Genomic DNA, 6,339 nt, shown 5'->3' on the forward strand with positions numbered 1-6,339 from the left:
CCTGTCCCTGCTCACACACACTGCGGGGGGGGGGGGGGGGGGGGGGGGGGGGGGAGGGCCACTGGCTCTGGCCTGCACTTCCCGCTGGGGGCTGGGTGGGGGGAGGGGGCTTTCACTCCACAACTGAAAATAAGACTTAAATACCCATACCCCTCTGATTAAAAAAAAAAAAAAAAAATCAGTGACTCCCAAACCGATCTAACTTGGAAATCACTGATTTCTAAATCCTTTACTCAGACCGATAGGGAAAAAATGATGATACAGAAGCTGGACATAAACTGGCTGCTTCCTGATTTTGCCTAAGACTTGGCCTTCTTGCATTAAAAAAAACAAAAAAACAAAAAAAAACCTTTCGACTCTCCTAACATGGGTAGATTTTTCCCTGTCCTCTCTGGGCTCTCTGTTATCTTCCTTAGCTTTGGCCCAAGGCTTTCCCAACACTAAGCCTCCAAGTTGTCTATTAACCCAGACTTCCAGTAGGACTCCCTGAAAGTGACCAAATACCGGTGAACTTCAGAGCGTCACCCCATCTGTGAGGCTGCGAAGGTCTAGAACTCAAGCCCAGCACCCTGGTTTTACGGCGAGGAAAGTCGCGCTGCTGGTCTGAGCGAGAGGCTGGCAGAGCTGAGACCAGTGGTTTCTGCTCAGGGATTTGGCCCACGTTTCACGTCTTTCCCCGGTTCTTTCAATGACCGGCCACACAGCCACACCTGCACATTTCACTTCATCTCAGGCTTCCGGCTTCCGATAGGAGAACAGCCAAAATGCTTCCTTTCAAGATCTCTGTGTAATGGAGACCCTGGTTGACTAATCAGGACCTGCGTCTCTGGAATCCCCAAATCTCGGGCATTAAGTAAACACAGGGAAGCATTTTGTCCCCATGGAGCAGGACAACTGCAATAACACGAGAACCCACACGCAGAAGGCTGTAACCTGATATTTAATAAAGGTGACCTTCTCTCTTTCTCGGGGAATGAAGACCTGGGAGGGCCGATTTAAATCCAGATCTAATAATGCCTCTTCTTGGGTTCTGACTGTGGAGAGAGAACTTGGCGGGAGGGTTTGTTTATACCCCACTTCCTTGTACTGGGGTGGAGGTGTGGGTTCTGTTTTAGGAAGTGTGCACGGCGTTGGCTGATGGTTCTGGAGGAGGCTGGAGAGAAAAATGCACGCACACACACACACGCACACACGTGCGCCCGTGGTTGCCATGGACCCTGGTGTCTGTCCCCCCCGCTGGCTGGCTCAGCGGAAAATTTGGCCGAGTTGCAAGTCTGTGTTTTGAGGGTGGGAGTTACGAAGAGCAAACACATTTGTTTTTTCAGGTTCAGGAAGACACCAGCAAAAGGGACCCAAGGGAGGAGGAGAGAAAACATTTTTTTTCTAATAATTTTTGAAGTCAGAGCTGAATCTCATCTATTAACCTTGACGATGCCGCTTTACCCTCTGCTGTCTTCTCGAGGCCCGATGAGTCCCGCGAGGCACACCCTCAGCTGTCAGCTGTGATGTAACTTGCTGTTTACAACACATGTTCTGAATATGCCATGACGGCCCGCGCGTGATTGGGTCGGCTGCAAAAATTTGTAACCTGGAAGTCACCATCATATCGAGAATGTCTCGAAAATTCATGATAAAGTTATCTTAGGGCTGGCTCATAACTTCTTGGAATAACTGCTTGCTTCAAACGATACATAGTCAGTAGATGGCAAGCTGCGGCCGATGGGAATAATTCAGGAACTCTCCAGGGCTCCCTAGATCTGGGAGAAGGAAGAAGTAAAGTTAATGCTTTCTTCAAAGGTGTCAAAATTGCCTTAGATTTTCCTGCAGCTTAAATCCGAAAAGTGTCAGCAAGGGCATTGCCAAAGAAAATGGCTTGTTAAATTAATGCTATGTTGGCCCGTTTAAGTGGAAGGACAGGATGAACCCCCAAGTCACAGGATTGCAGATGGCATCAGACTCGATTATTCTGACTTAAGAAAACAAATTTTGAGAGAAAAAGTTTTATTTACTTAGGTTTTTTCTTCTTTCTTTCTTTTTTTTTTTTTTTGAGAGAGAGAGAGCGCAGGGGAGGAGCGGTGGGAAGGGGACAGATCTGATCTGAAGCGGGCTCTGTGCTGACAGCAGAGAGCCCGATGCGGGGCTCAACCTCACAAACCGCAAGATCATGACCCGAGATCATGACCCGGGCTGAAGTCAGATGCTTAACTGACTGAGTTACCCAGGCGCCCCTATTTACTTAGTTTTATTGTGAAATCAGAGTTGTGTAAATCAGACACATAAGGAAAGATTTAGAGGGAAGATCGCACTCTTCGGAAACAGAGTTCTCTGATCCCTGATCCACATTTGCAAGCCCCCAGGGTTGTTTCAATTTTGCCAGTGAGTTTCAAGAACTTACTTTGAAAAGTCTTGAAACGACATTAAGCCCTTGAAACTTTTTTGGCAACATGCCGTGGTGCCTTTGTCGAAAAGAAAGGAGTGATTACGACATGGAACCGATGGTGAGTTGTTGTAAGTCCCAGAGGTGTGGTCGGTCACTGCGGGATCGGGTTCTGAACTTCCAAACAGATCTGGATTCGCTACCCCTTCGGCTGCTCAAACAGTGGGGAGGGGGGGTCCTCTGTGGGGGCCATGGAGAATAATATTTGGCCCCTCAAGTCCCATTAAGTCAACTACTCTTCAGAAAATAAAAGGTCTCATTTAGTGTGATTTCTGTAAAATAACACCATTTGGTTATTAAACTCATTTTCTTTTGGCCAGATGGCTCCCAAATGCTTTAAAATCACAAGTAGGTTGATGAATGAAAATGTAGGGAAGGAACCGGCGCCTGATATTTTTTAATGCGTGTGGATTTTCCCCTTCAGGAAACAAGGATAGTGTCTACCTTCCCGAGAATTGACGTCGCATTAAGATTAGGTCCCGATGAAAAGAGCTAAGCTGTTACCATAAGCCCTGTTTCACAGGTGGGGAAACCCAGACACGACTGGGGGCGGGGGTGGGGGCATGAAGACCTCAGCAGAGGACAGACCCCAAGTTCATGGGAGGGGGGCATGGCAGGGAAATTGGAATGAAGTTTTTGGGAAAACAGTCTGGATTCTATTCCTATGTTTCTTCATGATTTCAATTCAGTCTATTAAAAAGGAGCTCTGCACTTGGAGTTTCTTCAGAAAGAAGCTGATTAGAGATAAGCACTAAAAAAAAAAACAAAACCCAACTTTTTGGCTAATGTTTATTTATTTTGAAAGAGAGAGACAGACCGTGAGCAGGGGAGGGGCAGAGAGAGAGGGAGACACAGAATCTGAAGCAGGCTCCGGGCTCTGAGCTGTCGGCACAGAGACCGACGTGGGGCTCAAACTCATGAACCATGAGATCACGACCTGAGCTGAAATCAGACGCTTAACCGACTGAGCCACCCAGGCACCCCAAACATGTTTTAATTTTCAAAGTTTTTTTTTTCTTTTTCTTTTAACCTGCTATAACCAGAAACCTTGTTAAATTTGGGATGCTGAGTGTGTCTGCGATGAAAAGACTGAGAAGCATTAGACAAAGCAGGGCTTCACTTGAACCTTCCAGAAGACGGCTTTCTGTTTGTAATAGTTTCTTATATATCCCTAAGAGATGCACTGAGGCCCAGCTGGCCATGAGGAAACGGGGAAGAGAAGGGGAAGGAGTCTGGATGGAGAGGCGAGAGCCATTGGCAAGCTAGCTTATCCTTAATCTGGTTTTCCTAGAAAGCAGAGCATGGGTGCTATCATCCCAGCAGGGAGTGCCATGCCCAGGAAAGAAGAGTGAGAGAACAGGGGGAAAGAGGCAGGAAAGAGGGAAAGCCAATAAGACGGTGCTTAACTGAGCTGCCCCCTGCTTGTGGTCAAGCTCAATGGGTTATGCGATCGGGAAGGACCATCTTTTGATGTGCCATTCAAATGACTGCACCTTGGGACAGCACTTCCATAGGAGGGAGAGATGGAGAGTTTACTCATCTCCTCCCATCTCCCACCGGTCAAAGGTTTGCACCACAGACAGTAACCACCCCCTGATTTCTGGTGGCACACATCGCGTAGACACTATGTGGTCCCGAGGTATCTCGGGACAGAGCCCCATAGAGAAGCCCCAAGCTGGACGTGAGGCACTATGAAATCGCTCGTGCATGTCTAACATGGGAGGCATGCTCCAGCTCTCGAGAAGCTGGTCACGGCTCGTGCAGATTGGTCAGAACAGCAGTGGCTGGGATGGAAAAAAGTGACCAAAGATCTCAGGAACATGAGAAAGAGAGAATCTGAGTAGTAGAAATCTCTACCTCGATTGCCTCCGGAAACATGGCTTTTTAAGTCATTACGTACGATATATAGACATATAGAGGCTATTTGGCGTCCTCGGCCGACTGCGTACTGTTTCCCCAACGTCTATCTTCCTCTTCTTTTACCAGAACCCACAGTTTTTGACCGTGCACACGGCAGCACAGGGTAAGGACTGCGTACATTTCCTGGCCTCCCTTGCAGATAGTGTCCGTGTGACCTAGTTCTGCTCAATGGGAGGCAAGCAGAAGTGGTGTGTGCAACTTCTACTAAGTGTTCTCAAGTGGAGAGAGCATGATCTCCTTTGTCCTTCCCTTCATCCTAGGGACTGGAATTCGGAGGTAATCGATGGTACTCTAGCAGCCATTTTGGATCCCGGTAGCCATTTTGGACCCGGAGATGACAGTCCTGAATTGCTTCCAACAGAGAGACCTAAGCATTTAGGTCTTACTTAAGCCGCTATTATTTTGGGCTTTCTGTCCTTTGGGCCAGACTTAATTCTAAATGATATGGCGTCCAAAGGATGGGGGATATAAATGGAAGAGAGGCATATATATATCCACTTGAAAAAAATGGCTCTCACTGGCCTGTGTCCCCTCATCCCTGCCTTCTCGTAACATTTTTGACTAGCCTGCCTTGTGAGAACAGTAATAATTGCTACTTACTGAGCCTCTACTCTGAGTCAGGCACTGGGAGGCACTTTACATCTGGTATCTCATAGAATATTTACAACGTCTCTGTGAAGGAGGTATAATTATTGCCATTATGGCCATTTTCCATAACTGGTTGTCCCGCCCCAAATCTTGCTGCATTCAACCTACCGTATAAATAGTAGCCTGCTTGGTTCTTCCCACAGAAATCTTGTTGTAGCACCCTTCTGTTGAGGATATTTCCATGGTGTTTGAGTTATCTAATGCTATGTAACAAATCACCCCAAACACGGTGCTTAAAAAGATAGTTTCAGAGCACCCGTGTGGCTCTGTCGGTCGAGCGTCTGACTCTTGATTCCAGCTCGGGTTGTGATATCAGGGTCATGGGATCGAGCCCCGCATCAGGCTCTGTGCTGGGGGTGGGGCCTGCTTAAGATTGTTCTCTCTCCCTCTGCTGCTCGTGCTTTCCCTCTCACGCTCTCTCCCTCAAAAAACAAAGTGAAAGAAAACAAAAACTTCTGCTTCTGTTGATCAGGAATGTGAGGAGGACTCAGCCTGGCAGTTTTCTCTTGGGGCCCCTTGCCTGGTTGCAGTCATGAATTGGCCGGGGCCGCAGTCATGTGAAGACTTGATAGGGGTGTCCGGTCTGCTCCTAAGATGGCCCTCTCACGTGCCCGGGAAGCTGATGGTCGCTGTGGGACGGAGGCCTTCTCTGCGGGGCTGTTGTGCGGCCTCAGGAGATGGGAGGCTGGCATGCCCCGGATGGAGCCGCCCAAGGCATCTGGAATGGAAGCTGCGCTGCCTCTTAGGCCTAGCCTTGGAGGTCACACCCATGACGTCCACCATATTGTTGTGGTTGAGGAGCTTGCCAGTGTCTGCCCAGGTCTGAGGCGAGAGACTACAGATCCCGCCTCTCCGTGAAACAGTGCCAATTGTCACTGGTGGAAGGGGGGACATACTGATGTGGTCATCTTGGGGAGACACAAAGCCTTTGCCTTTAGCCATAGAGCTATCCTATCGCCCCCCGTGGAACATCCCACACCCGGAGTCAGTTCTGGTTAGCGTTGCTTTCTTCCATTGCTGCCTTCGCGAAGCCATGAAGAAACTGATGATAGAATGAAAGAAAGCAACTGGTGTTGAGGTTCTAACGTACTGATAATGGTTTGCTCTTTCTGAGACGGTAGATTCCGCTCGTGCCCGACAAACCCCTGTGACGCGACCGCTGGCCACAGCACAGACTACGTTTCTGGGTTTCTATTGAGATGGATGTGTGGGTTTTCTTTATTTTTTTTTTAAGTTTGTTTTTTATTTTGAGAGAGAAAGGGGTGGAGAGAATGACCAAGGGAGGGGCAGAAGGAGATAGAGAGAGCGAGGGAGAGAATCTTAAGCAGACTCCA

The 6,339-nt window shown here is 48.3% G+C and overlaps 1 long non-coding RNA gene across 1 annotated transcript; it reads left to right on the forward strand.

Annotated features, from left to right (window-relative positions):
- Positions 1-2,273: 2,273 nt before the first annotated feature.
- LOC123598464 lies at positions 2,274-5,249 on the forward strand. Its single transcript, XR_006712737.1, has 3 exons — positions 2,274-2,498; positions 2,862-2,960; positions 4,424-5,249. It is a non-coding gene; the product is annotated as an uncharacterized LOC123598464 (long non-coding RNA).
- Positions 5,250-6,339: the final 1,090 nt, after the last annotated feature.

This window comes from Leopardus geoffroyi, chromosome A1 (genome assembly GCF_018350155.1).
Source record: "Leopardus geoffroyi isolate Oge1 chromosome A1, O.geoffroyi_Oge1_pat1.0, whole genome shotgun sequence".
NCBI lineage: Eukaryota > Metazoa > Chordata > Mammalia > Carnivora > Felidae > Leopardus > Leopardus geoffroyi.